Consider the following 18,143-nt stretch of genomic DNA (forward strand, 5'->3'; position numbering starts at 1 on the left):
AGTTCTTTGGATAACATACAATGGATCAGAGGGAACATCTTTTATGCTCTGTAGAGAGATTTTGGCTAAAGTATTCATTTCAACTATGAATAAGTAAGAGGTCTTGGACTCACAAACGTTGTACAAGGCATCCAATATTTGAATACAGGCAAACCAAATGTATGCATTTCTCCATAGATTCAATCAGCAATTCCAAAAATGTGAAAGGCTAAGGATGGTATGTTGAACACGCTATGGTGAGACTTTGTTGAAGGGGCTTTAGTTTTGGACACTTCATGAAAAGGTGAATGATATATTCCTTCTCCCCACACCTGGGACATTTCCCATTACCAATGCTAGATTTTCTTATCCATAACCCCTGATACAGAACCAGCCAGGTGAGAACTAAATGCTTAATTGGGAAAGCTCCAAATAGCTTTAAACATGTATGTCCACTGCTTGCTACTCAAGGACACTTTCCATTTCTGATTAAGTTTAGCATTGAGGGAGGCTTCAAACTCAAGAATGTAGTCCAACTTCTGACCAACAACAAATAGCAGTGGGTTTCTCTTGCAAGAGGTGAGACTCTTGGTTGTCTTGAGGTCCTGAATGAGTAGTAGTCTACAAGTGATTTCTGCAAGACAGCCAGAAGACAATTGGTATTTATCATAAATCTCAATAGGAGACATAGTCTGCCTTGGTGATGAACATCTCCCCAAGTCCTTAATACTTTTTTGAAGCATTTGTGTGCTTTGATGTTAAGAGTTTCCCCATCCTTGAATGGAAGGTGTCCAAACCAGATTGAATCATGCATATAGACAACAGGGTTAGCTAGTATGTTTGTAGGGATTTGCCAATTTTTCTTTATCTCTATCCAAGCATTCCAAAATTTGGAAGAGATGGACTGAGTGGGGCATCTCATTTCAACAGGGGTTGTCATTATATCCCAAATGGATAAATTTGTCCACACTTTATAGCTTTTCAGATGACATTTTGTTGCAGAAATCCTCAAAAGGCAAGCCCAAAAATCATTACACTCCATAGCTCTATAAATCCATTTAGCAGCTAGCTTAACAACCATCTTGTCAAGATCCAACACTACCAGCCCTCCTCTGGATTTGTGCATAGAATAGTTTTTCCAAGCGACCTTTGGTACTTTTGTTCCAAGATCATTACCTCCTCAAAGAAATATTCTTGAGAGATAAATGACCCGATTTAATTGGACCTTGGACTTCCAACAAGAAATAAAGTAGATCAATGAAGGTAGCAAATAATGGTTTAGGACAAACACTCTAAAAGACTAGTTAGGCTGGATATTTTGACATTGAAAAACCTTCTTCCTGAATCTTTCTAAGACCCATTTCCATCTCTGTTCCATAGTTACTATGAACCCCATAGGTATGCCCAAGAGCCTAAAGATCTGACCATCTAGTATGATCTGGCAACCAGCAGAGACTGAGGCTCTTCCTAGGTCATTGTTCTTTTCTTTCTTTCTCTTGCTTTTTCCTGAATTTTGCTTTGGGAGGATTCTTCTTCTGCTTGGGTCATATTGGTATCAGCCAGAGGTTCAAGAGAGGCTCATGCTGTTCCAGTTCCTCCAAGAAAGCTTTTTGATCTTCTTCCATAACAATGTTATTAAATTGAGTGTTCTCAATAACCTCATTGTCACTTTCTGAGTGAGGAAAATCCTTGAGTCTGCACATTGGGGGCTAGGGAGGTGATGCTCTATTGAGCAAGAGTCTTTGTCATCTTGTCTGTTAATCCTCTTCAGATGGATTTTGTCAATTTGGGGCATTTTTGTACTCAAATCTTCAGCCTATTCTGTCAAGGGGTCAAAAACTTCTTCAAGCAGAACATCAAATCTATGGTTAGTTCTAGAGTTAGAGTAGGGCCGGGGAGGCTTTGAGAATGCAGGGTTGGCAAGCATTTGCACAACTACAAATCTTTAAAACCTCCACGGCTTGCAATCACATCGTACAACATGCCTGGTGCATCTGTGCAGTGGTATTTTCTCAAGCTCCATGCTTTATACCCACGTTCAATACAGTAAGCGGACAGCTTTAGAAAACCTAAACCGAACCTCCGCTTGTGTAGAGCCGCCTCTAAGATGCAAAATTAAGAGGACATTTGTCAAAAGTAGGGAAACATACGCCTTTCTCCCTTTTGTCTATAAGGCTTAGAGGGCCTCCACACAGTGAGTTTGGGAACTCATCTTGAAACTCACAAAACTTGGCCAAAAGGTACCCTTAAATGTAGAGAAACCTTCACACGGTTCCTTTTCAAATACTCATTTGACTTGTATGATAAGTGGTAGAGGCTTGGTTATGCTAAAAATAAACTTATTACCTCTTAGTCCAGGGTAGCACATTGAAACTATCTCAATACACTCCTAACTTTTCATATTTTGTAAAAGTTTCACAAAAGGAATAGGTTAACCTTCTTTTGAGGGATTCCCTTTTAAACTCACCATGGAAATATAAAGTTTATGCAGACTGTCCCCTTATTCCTTTCCAAAACTCACCGTGGGAAGGCCTTGTTAGCATGCCAAAAATGTGCAGGACTCTAGAGACACGGAGGTTCCATGAATTTATGAAAATAGGCCTAAGAGGTGACAAGTCAAGTGCTATGTTTGCTAGACGCCGTGGACGGCATACTGTCAAGGTGAGAAACATTGGGTTTTTCTTCTCCTCGTTTCTTGTTCTCGCTCTCTCACTCACTCTGTCTCTTTTTTTTTTTGGCGTTGTCGTTAAGGCAGGGTGGAAATTTGTCCCCATGGCCATAGGGGCTTTGGCCAATGAAAAATTGGCGCGTGAGGGTGTTTTTTTTTTTCCCAGTTTTTTTTGTCAACGAGTTAGAATTTGAAGTATAATCGACCAGCAGCGGACAGAGCTGCGGCAAATCCACTTACAACCCCAGGGAAGAAGCACTGTTTGCTAGACAGGAAGGGCTTGATGAGGAGTCAAATGCTCACGAGTTTTTCTTCTTTTCTGATCGGACTAAAAGCCTGTGCTCAGAAGAAGGATTTGCATCAAGTCATTAGTATACACACTGAGCTTCGCAAGAGTGGGTTACTTCAGAAAGACCAATATTTAGGGAACACGTTGGTGAGTGTGTATGCCAAATGTGGTGCCCTGACCAAAGCACTAGAAGTTCTTGATGGGCTTCGTGTCCAGGATGTCATCACTTGGAACGCATTGATTGCAGGATATGCCCAACATGGCTATGGCAAGGAAGCTTTGAGCTGTTTTCAGCGGATGCGAAGGGAAGGCCTCTCTCCAAATGCAGTCACCTATGCTTGCACCTTGAAGGCTTGTGGCCTTATGAAAGACCTTCACATCGGTGAGAGAATTCATGATGAGATTGCTAGTCAGGGGCTGTTGGAGAAATCTGTTGTGCTTCGCGGTGCTTTGGTTGATATGTATGCCAAATGCGCTGTCCTTGCAAAAGCACAAAAAGTACTTGATGGGCTTCCTGTCAGAAATGTCATCACTTGGAATGCGTTGATTGGAGGATATGCCCAACATGGTTGTGGCAAGGAAGCCTTGGGCTGTTTTCATGAGATGCGAAGGGAAGGCCTTTCTCCAGATGCAATCACCTATGCTTGCACCTTGAAGGCATGTGGTCTTATGCAAGACGTTGACATGGGTGAGAGAATTCACTATGAGATTGCTAGTCAGGGACTTTTAGAGAAAGCTAATGTGCTTGGCGGTGCTTTGGTCGATATGTATGCCAAATGTGGTGCCCTTGCAAAAGCGCAAAAAATTATTGATGGGCTTTCTACTCGAAATGTCATCTCTTGGAGCGCAATGTAGCAGGATATGCTCAACATGGCTTTGGCAAGGAAGCTCTGGGCTGTTTTCACCAGATGCAAAGGGAAGGCCTTTCTCCAGATGCAATCACATATGCTTGCACATTGAAGGCTTGTGACCTTACACAAGACGTTGATATGGGTGAGAGAATTCATAAAGAGATTGCTAGTCAGGGGCTGCTGTTGAAAGCTGTCGTGCTTGGTGGTGCTTTGATTGATATGTATGCCAAATGTGGTGCTCTTTTGAAAGCACAAAAAGTTCTTGACGGGCTTTCTTCCCGAAATGTGGTCTCGTGGAGTGCGCTGATTGGAGGATACGCCCAACATGGTTGTGGCAAGGAAGCTCTGAGCTGTTTTAACCAGATGCGAAGTGAGGGTTTCTCGCCAAATGAAGTCTCTTGGAGTGCTCTTATAGGAGGATATGCCCAGCAAGGGCTGGCCGAGGAAGCTTTGAACTGTTTTTGTTGGATGCAACAGGAGGGCACCTCCCCAAATGCGATCACTTTTTCTAGTTTGCTCAATGCATGTAGTCACTCAGGTCTATTGGATGAGGGCCAAATACTTTTTGATAGCATGAGGGAAAAATATGGCATTATTCCTGACAAAGAGCACTACACTTGCATGGTTGACCTTTTTGGGCGGGCAAGGCATTTTGACAAAGCTATGAGAGTAATCGAGATGATGCCATCATCTGATTATCCTCCAGTTTGGTCGGCTCTTCTAGGTGCTTGTCGAAAATGGGGAAATGTGGAGCTTGGAAGACTGGCCTTTGAGCGGGCAATAGAATTAGATGAATGTAATGCGGCAGCATATGTGCTGATGAGTAACATTTATGCAGGTGCTGGCATGCAGGAGGCGGCAGAAAGCATTGAATGCATGAGAATTAGGAATGGTGCTCGGAAGCAGCCAGGACGTAGCTGCTGGACTGATGCAAGTGGAAAGGTTCATAGATTTGTTGTTGGGAATTCCGATCATCCACAAAGTAGGCAAATCTATTTGAAGCTACAGAAACTTGAACTTAAATTGTTCCTACAAGGGTATTCCCCAAGTTTGCATTGGGTCATGAAATATTCCCCTTGATTCAAAGAAGGATTCTCTTTGTCAGCATTCCAAGAAACTGGCCATTGCTTGTGCAATCATCAATACTCCACAAAGGATGGAAATACTGTCAAAGGTGGCAGCGGAAGATGCAACGAAGACAAGAAGTGGCTCGTGATTCGGTGGGCAATGTGAAACACATGAACAAGGCACACCTGTGGAGAAGAGAGATCACTGAGGTAGAAGGAGAGACGGGACATCTGTGAGGGAGAGATCTGGGAGAGGCTCTCTTTGCTAATAACAATCTATGCATACAAGTGACCGAGGGTGGTCCGGCATAGAGACCCGTCATGCCAACTGGATAGACCCGAGGTATACACAGCTGCGACCACTATAGACACTGCCAACTGCTCCCGCACACGAGACCACTGCACATGGTCTCCACATGGACATCACCTCCAACATGCTTAGAAGAGGATAGATCTGGTGCATCTCCTCCTGGCTAGATCTAGATGTGGATTTTAGATCCTGGTTGAGGAAACCTATCACTGGCCTATGAGAGTTTTCAATGAGGAAATGCTGCATCATAGAGATGGTCTCCGATCATTGCACCTGCTGTTGCGGATGAAAAACGCTGGGACTGTCCTGCTGAGCAAAAATGATGGGTTGATGTAATGCCAAAATGTTGGCTGCCCTGCCATCTGCTTATTTGCTACAGGCCCCTCTGGGGCACCCAAGGGAGGGCGCCCCCATTTGGGCTCTACTGCAATGTTTTGAAGTGAAACACCCCCCCTCCCCCCCCCCCGTTACTAATTGACACGTCCTTTTGGGAGGTGGGATCAATGGCTCACATCACCGGTTGATTGTGATTGTTGAATTGCCTATGGAATGCAAAAGATTCCCACTTTCTCGGATCCGGGACTGGAACCAACTACCCTCTCCCCCACGGAATTGACTTTAACCACTAGGCTATTGTGCGTCCATTGAAAGGTGTGTGTGTGTGGTAAGTTTATAGATCACGATGTCACACCTAGTTCACATGGAGTTCACATTGGGTTCACACATTGATGTGGTGTGCAGACCCTCTCGAGTTCACACCGTGTTCACGTTGAGTTCACACCAAATTTGGTGTGGTGCACATACCTCCCGAGTTCACACCTTGTTCAAATGGTGATTGGACGGCCCGGATTGCACCTGCCTCACGACGCCTATTGTGGGCCATTGATACCACCTCCCTAGGGAAGTGTCAATTAGTGACTAGGCCCCTCCCGCTTGCACTCCATATGCAGGCAAATGGGCCGATTGTCCAACCCACACCTCCAATCCCATGATTGTGATAAATGGGGGAAAATAAGAAGAGACTGGAAAGAGGACATTGAATGCGCAGGGGTCCGTGGGAAAAATGTGGCAAGGTTTGGAAATAATATTCCTAGCTTGCAGGACCACGGAAGACCATGGAACCGAGCCGAAACCTTTTTTAAACATGGCTAAGCACAACTCAACATGAGAGAACAACCATACACTAGTCGAGCACATCCACAAAAGAGCCCTCACTCCACAGACAGGTAGCTTGCATGACCACATAAGACCATGGAACCAAGCCAAAACTCAAGCTAAACATGTCTAAGCACAACTCGACATGAGAGAACAACCTCACACTCGTTAGGCACATCCACAAAAGAGCCCTTCTGTGTATCATCCTCCTCCCTGCGAAGGAGTATTGGTTTGTTTTTCGACGCTGGAATGGAGGCAATAAAAATAGCACCATGACAAACAAACCAGAACTCCTTCGCAAGGAGGAGGATGATACACAAGCGAAAGTGGATCTGGAGACGGCTTCAAGGAGATCAATTCTCCTTGTCAAAGTTGGTTAACCCCCTAGCCTCGTTTGGTAAAAGCTCCTTCAGCTCACCAAGTAATGATGAACTATATCAACCAACATGTACAATGATGAACCATAAACTATATCTGAAGGAACTGCATCAAACTAAGAGTGAAAACTGTTACTGATCATCATCTGTCTCAAACACTATCCAAGAGAGTGCCACCTCACTCTCAAGGTGAATCGGGAATAAACATTTAGCAGAAAGGAACATCAATATTGAGATTGCAGCTAACACATCAAGATCAAGAGACCCTGCACCCAAGCTCTGCAAGAGAAGAACAAGGTGCTATAGAAAGACACCAAATAGATTGTCAATATTTCTCGTTGCACATGGAACCACAAGAACTATAAGAAAGTAGTCCCGGAAAGTGACTCCAAATTGGCTCCACATCCCCCTCTGAAGGGAGAACACCCAAACCATGGATAGCTATCATAACTCTCCAGTAGTCTCTATCTGTGTAATTGGATCACCCTGGATAGGTGAATCTGAAAGAGAATATACTTTTGGAACTTGGAACCAAATCTGGGAGAACCAAGAAGATTGTCTCCCACTATGAAGAATGCTTGAGCTAACTGTAACTGGTTCCTAGTCCAAATGGGACCACTATCCACTTGTACAACACAACATGCTAGTCTAAGGATAAGGAAAGTAGGTGTGTCCTGGATGGTATAGTCTCCAAGGCCAATCTGGAAGACAAAACATATAAATTACTGCTTTGATGCACTGGGAAGAGCAACCGTCACACCACAAATCCGAAAGACCAGGCAACCACAAAAATGGCTGAAGAAAACATCCGCCAAGATAGTAATTGCACTATGGGCTAAAGCACACCATCTAATGCCACAAGAAATTGGCAAGAAAAACCAAAACTGAAAGACACCATGCATGGTACTCCGTTGTATGGAGCACCAGTAGTCGTCTGAAGATAATAACCTGAAATCCCCCTTTGAAAGAGAAGCATCCTCAAAAGTACGCTCTGAGGTAATGAGTGACTCAATCCCATGTTGAAATAAAGAAAACAATGTCATTGAAATCTCTAGAGCTAAAGCTAAGAACCCCCCTAAGATAGGAAGTCCCTCTCTCGCTCAATCCTGGGAAAAGAGAATGAGTACCACCAGAAAGAAATTTGATATAACATGGAGTGAAATTGCTTCGTGTATAACTGAATAGAAAAGCTTGAATCTCATGGAACTCGAGACTCAAAGAGAATCACACTATCGATAAACTCAGATCGGTAAGAATAGAAAGACCTGAAAGGTCGTCACGTGATGGTCATGTTTGCCAAAGAAGTCGTCGGGGTCCAGAAAGAACTTGGCTACTCAAGAAAACTCTCTGAGATCAAACCAAATGTCTGCCACTCCTTTGCATTTGCCAAGATCAAGGTACTATTCAATACAATATTCCAAACTTCATACAAACTCAGAAGAGCACATACTCCTACTATTGTAACTTACTTTCTTAAAATCTTCAACGAGACTCTCCTTTATACTTGTGCTAAAGAGAATATACCCACAACTAAACTGTGCAATCAATATCCAATACACACAACATGATTCCAATACTCAAAGTAAGAGTAAAGGAATCGGCTCAGGGAAAAAGCCTGTGAAGTACGTTGGGGCTTGCCAGAAAGCTAGGTAAAAAAATTCAAGGGAAGAACCTGCTATACTAGCCGGTTGTGGCCAGATCTATACCCGAAGATCTACCCCCAATGTTGGAGCTCTCTAAAGGAATGTATGAAAAAAGCATCCAAATGGTGCTGACTACAAGAGTAGGAACTAGATATCCCCACCAATTGTCAAGACTACCTGAAAACCTGTTGTCCAAGGGATCTCGACAAATCTACTATCAATCATCAAGGAAAACACCCACAGAAGGTTGCAAACATGTCCCAAAATTGATGCTGACAAGCTTACAAGAGATAGGAAGCTGTCCCACAACTGGTATTGACAAGCTCACAAGAGGGAAAAGAAGTGACTAAATTTGTAGGGTCACACTACCACCGAGGAAGGAGAGAACATGAGAAAGAGGAAGCCTACGCTCCATCAAAAAACTCCTTCAACTGTTGTCATTGTCGGCTATAAGTCTGACACCACATGCTCCACCTCTTAACCTCATCCAAGAAAGTCGGATGATCAATCAAGAAGTGGTTATGGAGATAAAAGTATCCCCCTCTGCTTGTCAAAGCCAACTCCAACTTACATGCACTTGCGCATGCACCTGAACTGTTGCATACCGGATGAGCAAGGGTCAACTGAATTTGGAACTGGAACTTCCATCTTTAGATGGACAAAAGAAATCAAAGTGCACCCTTTGCTTCAAGAAGGGAAGTGATCCCCTTATGTCATCCATAATCCACAACCTAGTACAAAAGTGCAAGTGAATCATCAACATGCTACCCATCGGATAGGTAGCTCCGTCAACAATTCCAAGAAAGAGGTGCATTTGCAAAAGGCAAAACAAATCTGCCAATCCATCTCCTTGAAGAAACACAGCCGTAGAAAGCTGCTCCATACGTATTATTGAAGATCCTAGTACTGTTCAAACACTACTCTGTGAAGAAGAAGCTGGAAAAGAATAGCTTTCTCTCTCTGGATCCAAAAAGTGCATGCTTGCTCCCTTTGCGGAAAGGCATGGCAACATGACTCCATCTAGGAAAACCAAAGCAATCCAATACTACTACACATCATGAGACCTCCATGGAGCTCCCCTTGGTGAAGAGAGGTCAGGGTAATCAAGGGTAAAGACGGAAAAGTTGTACACGAGGATCCAAGGCCTCCACATACTGCCCCAAACTTGGAGAGAACCAAAAACAAAAATAGCAAGCTTCTTCTCTCTCAATCATGTCCAAAACGGTACCAAATCAGCCAAATTTGCGCCTCTAAGGTGGTCATGACACCTAAGGCTATGATTCCATATCAAAAGTGGCAGCAAAAGATCAAGAACTGGCTCATGATCCGGTGGGTACCTCGACTCTAATCTAAAACACCTGCAATGCCAAACACATGAACAAGGTAGACATGTGGAGAAGAGAGATTATTGAGGTAGAAAGAGACAAGACATCTGAGAATGAGAAAGAGAAAGAGAACGAGAGAGATCTGGGAAAGGCTCTTATGTAGCAAAACACTCCAAAGATGGAGTCACATGGAAAGAGGCACCAAAATCTACTATCCAAGACTGGGATAGGCCATCATTAGCACTTAGCAATGCATCAATGACATTTTTCTTTGAGATAAGCATGTATTTTGCATTAGCTATCACCAAATCTGAGGGGCATGAAGCCACAACCAAAATTTCCTCAATGTCTGACAACTCCTCAATGACCATACTAGAGGATACATTTGCATTTTTAGCATCCTTGGAGGAATCACCTACAGATTTTTCCCCTTTCTTCTCATCTTTCTTCTTCTTCTCTTCCGCTTCCTTCTTCCTATTCTACTCTTTCTTGAAATACCTGCAATTGGGTTTCTTGTAACCCTTTCTGCCACATTGATAGTGACGAGCACAAAGTGCGACATGGACCTCGATGGCCTCAACGCTAGGACCGTGCACGTTGATCTGGCCACAGGAAGTGAACAGGGGGCACTACCTAGCTTTGAGCGGCTAGGACGCGGACAACGGTGATTTGAAATAGCACAAACTCTGCGCGCGCGCAAGCACACACACACACACAAAGAGAGAGAGAGAGAGAGAGAGAGAGAGAGAGAGAGAGAGAGAGAGAGAGAGAGAGGTGATGAAAACCCCTCGAAATGTGAGGGAAAACTGATTCAATGCAATATTTACAGAAACCTTAGCTTCGGCGAGATGGCGACTATGGTGATAGAGAGAGAGAGAGAGAGAGAGAGAGAGAGAGAGAGAGAGAGAGAGAGCCTATAATGTGTTCTCTAGAGGTGATTCATAAACACAGAGATTCTACTCGTGTGTGTGTGGCAAACCCTTGGAGTCAGGGTGTGGACATGGCTTCCTTCTCATAGTGCAAATTTCCCAAACCCCAATGCTCAAGTACCACCCAAGATGTTACACCACTCTCCTAGAGTGTTCTCCCAAAATGCTGCCCCAAAATCCCCTCTGCCTCCTCTTCAAGTGTTGCAAGTGCCTCCAATAGTGACCTCTCAGTGCCCTTTTGATAGGTGCTGGCTGCATTAGGTTAGGATAATCTGATTAGGTTAGGGCCCTAATCCGGAGAGACAAAGCACTCCCAGATGGTTGACCCTTGCTTTGTCTTAGGAGAATTTTAAAAATGATATCTCCTAGGTGGGACTTTGTGACCATCACCTAGAGAGAGGTGGCAATTTACAATGGGTTTTTTATACAAGATTTTTGGCTTGAAACTGGAAAATAATAATAACCTATGGATGTTACTCCGGATATGCGTCTTGGACGAGATGCCAACAAATGGTGGGCCTTGTTGGTGCGTCGGTGTAGTGCGTTCGCCAATTTCGGGGCCGATTGGGGCATGCCCTTGGTGCCACTTCTTTATTTGATGTTTCTACCACGTGACTTGGCCGTCCTTCTTTGGTGTTGGGCGTCAATGTCAAATCCCTTCGTTTTTCTTTTTTTACCTTTTGTGGGTGCGTATGGCAATGGGTTTTTTATACAAGTTTTTTGGCTTGAAACTCGAAAATAATAATAACCTACGGATGTTACTCCGGATATGCGTCTTGGACGAGATGCCAACAAATGGTGGGCCTTGTTGGTGCGTCGGTGTAGTGCGTTCGCCAATTTCGGGGCCAATTGGGGCATGCCTTTGGTGCCACTTCTTTATTTGATGTTTCTACCGCGTGACTTGGCCGTCCTTCTTTGGTGTTGGGCGTCAATGTCAAATCCCTTCGTTTTTCTTTTTTTACCTTTTGTGGGTGCGTATGGCGGGCGTGTAGTGTGTATTTATGTGTGTGCCGTAAGCGTTTGAACGTATGTGTGCATATGTATTTGAGGTGTGTGATAGGGTGTGTGTGTGTGCGACAAGAGCGTGTGGGAATTATAGCATAGGAAATTTTATATATATATATATTTACGTGTTGCTTATGTGCATGCACACAAAGAACTGGTGGCCGGGGGGGGGGTGGTGAGAGGCTGAGTGTGTGTGTGTGTGTGTGTGTAGAGAGAGAGCGAAAGATTCCTGCGCTCGCTAGTCCGCGTTACAGAAAGGAGGGCGAGAATGAGCGTGAGCGAGCGAGGGGAGGGGAGAGGTGAGGGAGTTGGGGAGAGAGGGGGTTTGTGAATGTGTGTGGGTGTGTGTACAGAGAGAGAGAGAGAGAGAGAGAGAGAGAGAGAGAGAGAGAGAGAGAGAGAGAGAGAGAGAGAGAATCAGTTCTTGCTGGCTGGTCCGCGTTACAGAAAGGAGGGACAGAGTGAGAGTCAACGAGCAAGAGGGGATGAGAGAGAGACGGTCCAGGGAGAGAGAATGTGAGGCTGAGGGAAGGATGAGGGGGGTGTGTGAGTGTGTGTGTGTGTGAGTTTATGTGTACATAGAGAGAGAGAGAGAGAGAGAGAGAGAGAGAGAGAGAGAGAGAGAGAGAGAGATATTTCTTGCGCTATATGGTGGACGAGGAAGAGACAAGCGAATGAGGGGAGATCAAGGGGTGGTGAGAGTGAGTGAGAGTAGGGGCTGAACGAGGGAGAGAGAGAGAAGGTGAGAGAGAGGATGAGATTGTGTGATGGGGAGAGAGGGGGTGTGGAATGGCGGCCGGCGAGAGGGAGAAAGAGAGAATATGGACGAGAGGGGTGGGGAGAGACTGTAGTGAGAGGGTGTGTGAATAATGAAAGAGAGAGAGGGAGACTTCTTGCCCAAGCATGGCAGCCCTTGAGAGAGAGAAAGTGCGTTTTTATGCGCCCATTGGGCTTGGTGACACAGGAGAGAGAGAGAGAGAGAGAGAGAGAGAGAGAGAGAGAGAGAGAGAGAGAGAGAGAGAGAGAGAGAGAGAGAGAGAGAGAGAGAGGGGGGGTTGGTGGAGCCGACCAGGAGAGATAGGACTCGTCCTCTGGTGATAATGGAGGAGTGGGGCCAACTGAGAGGCGGCCCACCGCTTGCAAGCACGGAAAGGGTGGTGGTGCATGCAAAAAAAAATGTTTTTAAAAAATCATTTTCCTTGTATTACGCTCCTTCCTGATTGGGGTTGGTTCTTGTGGCCGCGGTTTTGAAAACCGGCCGTCATTAGCCCTCCTTTCTAGCTAGAGGCATTCATGCTTCTAGCTTTGCTTCTGATTTTCTAGCATCGGAGTTGGAGGGTTCTCCCTCTTCTGGAATATCTAGCATGAAATCTGGATCAAATCTTAAAAAGTACCTTTTGAGCCTCCTTCCATTGACTCTGGCCTTGTGAATTCTACCATCTGCTTCCATCAATTTGTAGCTGCCGTTGGACAATGAATGGCCCTTCCCATCTGGGTTGAAATTTCTTATCTTTCCTAGTGTCAAATCTGTTGTCATATCTCAACACTAACATGCCTTTTTTCAGACCCTTTTTCTTAAGCCCTTGATTGAATGTGAGTCGGAATCTCTTTGCTTGTGATGCATAGTGATTGATTGCGTCTTTCCTATCTAGCTAAAGCCTCTCTAGATCCAGGATGTGGTTGCGGAGATGGGCAATTGGGTGCTGTAATTGGCTAGCCATGACTCGCAAGCTAGCTATCTGTACCTCAATGGGTAGAATGGCCTCCTTTCCATATACCAGATGAAACGGGGTGAAACCTAGTGATGTTTGGAATGTCGTGCAGTAGGCCCAAAGAGCGGCATGAGATGCTTATCCCAATCACTTGTGTGGTTATTCACCTCCTTTGTGATGATCTTATAGATCATGCCGTTTACCTTTTCCACTAGACCATTGCACTATGGATAGTATGGGGTGGAATGTCGGCGTGTAATGCCTAACTTTTTCATCAATTCTCCCACAAGATCGCCTTTGAAACCTGGTCCTCTATCAGATATTATCTCCAGAGGTGTGCCAAAACGGCAATAAATGTGCTCAAATATGAACTTTGCCACTTCTTGGGCTGTAATGCGTGTGGTGGCTGCTGCTTCCGCCCATCAGGTCATGTAGTCTACACCAACTAGAATGTATAGTTTACCTGATTGGGCCCTTGGTAGAGGACCAATTGCATCTATTCCTCATTTTTCAAATGGACCATATCAAATGATAGGAGTCTGTGGCTCAAAGGTTAGTGTACGATCACTGGACACTTGACAAGCCTTGCATGTTTTACACCAATGATGCACATCCCTGTTCAGACTAGGCCAAGAGAATCCTGCCTGTAGAATCTTCCTACTGGTAATATCTAGAGCAACATGGCTGCCGCAGAAACCATCATGGCAACTTGAGATTACCTCCGTGATCTCACTGGAGATTGGCACTCGCTTGAGAAACTGGTCTTTGCCATTGCAATATAAGTTGTTGTTTACAAGGCGGTATCTTGTTGCTTTCCTGACAAGCCATTGTTTCTGGCCCTTGGTATACCCTTCAGGACACTCTCCTGTATCTAAGAAGCTGATGATATCAGGCATAACATCGCTACCTTGAAAGAGGGGTAGTTTCAGTTTGATTGCTCCTATGGGAACATCTTGTATTCTCTCCTTGGCTAGAGCATCTGCTTCTTGATTTTATGCCCTAGGGACATGAAATAGCTGCATTGCTTCAAACTTCCTTAAAAGATCCTTAACTTGGCGTAATTGGCCAAGTAAAACCTGATTTTTTACAAATCCAAGTGCCATTTATCCGCTTTATCAAAAGCATAGCATTGCCAAACACATTTAGGCATTGAATCCCTTGCAAAACATATTGTTCTAATCCAAGAATTAAAGCCGTGTACTTTGCTTCATTGTTGGAGTGGAAGTGTAATAGCTGCCCAATAGAGAATACCTTTTCCTTTTGCTCATTGGAAATGATGATGCCAGCTTCAGACTGGTCCATTCTTCTTTTGTATGCTCCATCAACGAAAAGAGAATGAGCTCTTTCTTGAAGTGCGCGAGCGAGAGCGTGTGTGAGTGTGTGCAGCGATGGAGAAGAGAGGAGAAGAGGAGACCTTGTGTTTGCAGGGGCTGAAAACTCACTCACTACATGTGAGCCCCCTTATTCTATTATGTACATAATGAATAAGTATAGTGGATGGGCACGTGGCCTCCCCGGCCACATGGGGCTTTACCCCAACAAACTTCCACGTAAAGGCCAATGTGGCTGTGAGAGAGAAAAGAAAACCGTACAAAACCTATACAAGTCTATCACAAGTATGATCTCAGCCAACACACACTGGCTCACTAACTCAGTGTGCATCCAGCTCTAATCGTAGAGGAAGTATAGAGCGATCGACACCATACTCCTCACCAAAGCCGCACACATCCTGCAGGTATCTCACCATACACTGCAAAGTACCCCTATGCTCAAGGCCAACGTCAGTCACTGCACGACTAACTGCTCCCACTGCAAATGCACCTACTGCAAATGCAATCTCGGGTCTCGAGATGAGTATCTCATACATGAGACTCCTGAATGCTGATGCAATCCTAGCAATATCTGCCAATCTGACCATCTCAGTCAAATCTGGCTCAGAATTCCACTCATGGAAATCACCCTGACACCCAAACTCCAATCCCTGGAATCCATCCTCGTATCCATCGCATGTCACATGCACACCAAGAGCATCTGTCTGTCCTGAACCCTGTGTGGTAAGAGCAATGTCTAGCTCTAACTCACATACATCAGCCTCTGGCCTAAGCATATCCATGAATGACTAAATCACGGTTGAATCCTCAGGACTCAAGTCATCCATATCCATCATCATATCCACGAATGACATACCTTGCTGCACAACTGTCTGCACAACTGGCTCAACATGCTCACAAACTGGAGCATCATGGAACCTATCCGCAAAGGAGACATGCCTCGTCTCTCTGCATGGCTACGTACTCATGAAAATTGTACCGTCTCGCACATGACGTACTCACATCGCATGAATCGTGCCAACACTAGCACCTCTAGCTATGACTAGCTGTCCACGATGCAATTGGAAACTGTGCTCATCCAGCACTACCTGGCATCCACTGTCTCGTAAGTGACTCACAGAAATCAAGCTCTGTGTTAAACCTAGCACATGGCGTACATCTCGAAACACATATGATGCACCACTCGACAACAATAGTCTGACATCTCTTGCACCAACTATGTCATGCACTAAACCATCAGCTAGACACACATGTCCAAGCATACCACTAGCATATGTGCTAAACCACTCACGACTCGGCGTGACGTGAAACCTAGCACTCATATCTAGTATCCAATGCGAAGGTAATGTGTCGTCAAAAACTGACATAAGAAAGTCAAGAGTAAACATGGAAGCAAAGTCAACATCTCCGTCATGCATAGCCACATGCGCTACATCTACTCCCACATCATCCAAAGTGATAGCATCTCTCTTGTGCTGACTCATGCGTTGTCTCATCCATCGAAAACAACGCCTACGTACATGCCCTGTATGACCACAATGCCAACACACAACATCTCTATGTCTGCAAGATCGTCCTTTGACTGTAGGCATCTCTCTAGACTCATTTGTGCCAAAAGCATTACACGATCTTTTCCATAACTCTTTAGTTGTACATGCATCCCAACCAATGCGATAGACAGACTCACCAAGGTGTAACATGATCGTCGAACGTGCAAGCTCATCCAAGTCCTCCCACTCATCGTCAGTCATTGACTCTGGCCTAGCATCCATGCCCTGTAGTGGCAACACTTGGCCCAATTGAGTCAATGCATCATGCATACCTGCTTTCCAATGCTCAAAGTTTGAACCATCAAACTTTGTATGGAAAAGCACAAACCCTGACAATGATGTACATGCCAAATCCATAGCGATAACCTGTGACAAGACCAAGCACAAATCGATCAACTGACAATAGCCAAAGCCTGGCTGACTCATACACTAAGTATTATCAAAATACAACATAAGTTGGCATAAGCTGTCTAAGAGAAGTGTCAACAAATATGGCAATCAATGTAACGAAACAAGTGAGCAAACCGCTCAAATGATGCCAAAACACCCACTCTAATCCAAGAGCACTATGTAACACCCGCTCTAATCCAAGAGCACTATGTGGTAATCGATGAAACTATCATCAACAATCTCCCTCCTGAAGAGATTACCACATGTATGTCAAATGACATAATACGGTGAGCAAACACTCTCACAATGCAATGCCAAAACACTATGGCAAAGCAACCACTGAGTGCCAAATGCAATCAAAACACGATTGCAAACCATGCGCATAAACAAATAAACTCGCAAGAAAAATCCGGCAGAGTTTCGGTAGTATTTGGCTATCTAACCATAATAACCATACATGCCATAAACATGCTCAAAACCATGAGCAAATCATGCGCAAAATCCGCACTCAAGCATACATGAGCTGCCCCAAAGTCTCAACTCCTTAAACTTGGAAAACAATCCTGTAATCTGAAACACAAAGTGCATCAACCGCACTCTACAAGCGAAGCATATACTAGCATAAACTTGGATGCAAACCAACCAAAATGTGACACAAATTGATGCTCAAAATAGCTGAAAATCAACCCACATATGCCATTGCAAGGCGAAGAATACGATCCGCCAAAAAGTGCACATCATGTGCATCCACATGGCAATATAAACGAGCATCAAACATGTACCAAATGTGTATCAAAGAGCATCCAAATTAGTTGAAAATTCAGCTCACAATCATGCTATAAATGCTTGCAAATCTCTCTACAAATCCATGCACCACACTTTCCGAAATCTGCTCAATCGCATAAGTCAATGCACATAACTTGTGATGAAGCCACTCTCGAACCTGAGAGTCCACAAAAATGCATACATCCACGAACTGTTCTCAATGTGTGCGCATAAATGTGTTGAAAGTATCAACCCACACTCTCTTCGCTGAGAGCAAAACATCAATGCGCAAAACAAGAGAATGACAAAAGCTCAATCCGAGCTCTCTGAATGTAGCAAATCACCACAATATGCATACATAATCTTCAACTTTTCGAATACCCTGCAGCCTGTCAGCTCATATCTTCCAAACCGCTCAGAATTTGTAGAAACTTCCTTTTGCAAAGTTATAGACCACGCGAAAACGGTTGGGCTACACGAGAATGGACTGAAATGTGTTGTTTATACAGGTCAAAGCAGATCTGTGAAAATCTGCACCTGTGTACCCTAGACGTGCAGGCAGTCTGAGTGACGTATCTCAAAATTGGTGAAGATTTTGAGAAAACTTTCCTCTGCAAAGTTGAAGGGGACAAAAAACCAGTCAGCAACTATAGGAATCGGCTTGAATGAAAACGTTTTGGTAGGCAAAAATAGATCTGCAAAAACGTGCTGCAGTTTTTGCTGCTTCTCTGCCTGCTTCCCCTCTGAGCTCCAATGGTGCTCCCAATCCTTGAGCTCTGATACCAGTTGAAGTGCGC

The 18,143-nt window shown here is 44.5% G+C and overlaps 1 pseudogene; it reads left to right on the forward strand.

Moving 5' to 3' along the window:
* The first annotated feature begins 1,960 nt into the window (after positions 1-1,960).
* LOC147457035 (putative pentatricopeptide repeat-containing protein At3g13770, mitochondrial) lies at positions 1,961-5,739 on the forward strand (annotated as a pseudogene).
* The last annotated feature ends 12,404 nt before the right edge of the window (positions 5,740-18,143 follow it).

This window comes from Adiantum capillus-veneris, chromosome 5 (genome assembly GCF_014529385.1).
Source record: "Adiantum capillus-veneris isolate H3 chromosome 5, ASM1452938v2, whole genome shotgun sequence".
In the NCBI taxonomy this organism is placed as follows: Eukaryota; Viridiplantae; Streptophyta; class Polypodiopsida; order Polypodiales; family Pteridaceae; genus Adiantum; species Adiantum capillus-veneris.